This window comes from Theobroma umbraticum, unplaced genomic scaffold (genome assembly GCF_002168275.2).
Source record: "Theobroma umbraticum cultivar Fairchild unplaced genomic scaffold, ASM216827v3 scaffold_60.0, whole genome shotgun sequence".
Classification (NCBI taxonomy): domain Eukaryota; kingdom Viridiplantae; phylum Streptophyta; class Magnoliopsida; order Malvales; family Malvaceae; genus Theobroma; species Theobroma umbraticum.
The window spans coordinates 238,366-239,877 of NW_018397288.1; the positions used below are offsets into that span (position 1 = coordinate 238,366).

Sequence of the window (1,512 nt, forward strand, 5' to 3'; positions counted from 1 at the left end):
TGAACAAGGGATAGAAAAACTCTCTAGGCCCTTAAGCTTTGGCAAAAACTTGTTTTGGATTATCGCGCTACACTCTTTAGTGAGTGTTATTATCTCAAAGTCCTTCAGTTTCCTCTTCTTTATCAACATGTCCTTCAAAAACTTCACATATAATGCCATTTGCCCTAAAGCTTCTGCAAAATGAATGTTGGTATGAAGCTTTTTGAATACCTCAAGAAATTTTTGGAAGTGCTTTTCAAGCTTTTGTTTCTGAAGATGCTAAGGAAAGGGTTGTGGTGGCAAAGTTGTCTTTGCTTCCTTCTCTTGAATTTGCTTGTCAGCTGTCTCAATCACTATTTCATTCTCAGTAGGCTTATCTTGAAGAGTAGCTTGCCTAACACTATTGTTAACCTCTTTTTCACTTTTCAAGGTGATTGCCATAACTTATTCTTTACCTTCTCTCATTGGATTCACTTTTATATCATTGGGTAGTGTCCCTTGACGTCGGTTGTTTAATAAATTGGCAAGTTGACCAACTTGAGTCTCTAAGTTTCGAATTGATGTTGTTTGACTCTAAATGAGAGTTGTTTGGCTTTGTATAATGCTATCATTCTATGTCATGTGCTGCCTTAGCAAATCTTTCATTGTTGGCTTTTTTTCTAAGATAGGTGTTTTAACTTGCTGTTGCAATCTTGGAAGTGCATTTGGCCTTGAAAATGGAGGAATATCCTTGATTATTAGCCCAAGAGAAATTTAGATGATTTCTCCACTTTCGTTTGTATGTGTTAGAGTAAGGGTTATTTTGCTGTCATTCCCCATAAATTGCACTATTTTTGTTGAGCTTGGACACTAATGACTGGCATGGTTATCTCCATAATGTTCACAAGCTACAAATGGACTTTAGATGGAGTTAGTGCCAAAAGATTCAAGAGTTTTAGTTAGAGCTGCTACCTATGCAAATAATGCTCAAAAACTATTTAAATCATGAATTCTAGCTGTTTTCCTATGCATTAATCTCTCTATTAGCCACTAGTAGTTATTTACGGACATATCTTCCAACAAATTGTATCTCGTATCAATCGATTTAGCCATTAAAGCTCATATCATCGTGACATCAATGGTGGTTTGGACTTGCCCATTTCAACCATTGTAAAAAGTTTGCATCTGAAGTCACTTTGGAATACCATGATGAGGACGACGCTGAAGTAATTCTTTATATCTTTCCTAGGCTTCGCACAATGATTCCGAATCTTGCTACATGAAGGATGTGATATCATTCCTCATTTTCACTGTCTTAGCTAGGGGAAAGAATTTAGCTAGGAACTTTTGAGCAAGATCATCCCATGTTGTTATTAAGTCAGTAAGGAGTGTATTCAACCATGCTTTAGCTTTATCCCTCAATGAGAAAGTAAAAAGCCTCAAATAAATTACATCATTTATGACACCATTATGTTTGAAAGTGTCACAAGTCTCTACGAAGTTTGATATGTGGCCATTGGAATCATCATTTGGAAGGCCTCCAAATTGAACTAA

The 1,512-nt window shown here is 36.2% G+C and overlaps 1 non-coding gene across 1 annotated transcript; it reads left to right on the forward strand.

The window, feature by feature from the left end:
- Positions 1-1,159: 1,159 nt before the first annotated feature.
- On the forward strand, positions 1,160-1,266 carry LOC149526224 (small nucleolar RNA R71). Its single transcript, XR_016352223.1, has one exon. It is a non-coding gene; the product is annotated as a small nucleolar RNA R71 (small nucleolar RNA).
- Positions 1,267-1,512: the final 246 nt, after the last annotated feature.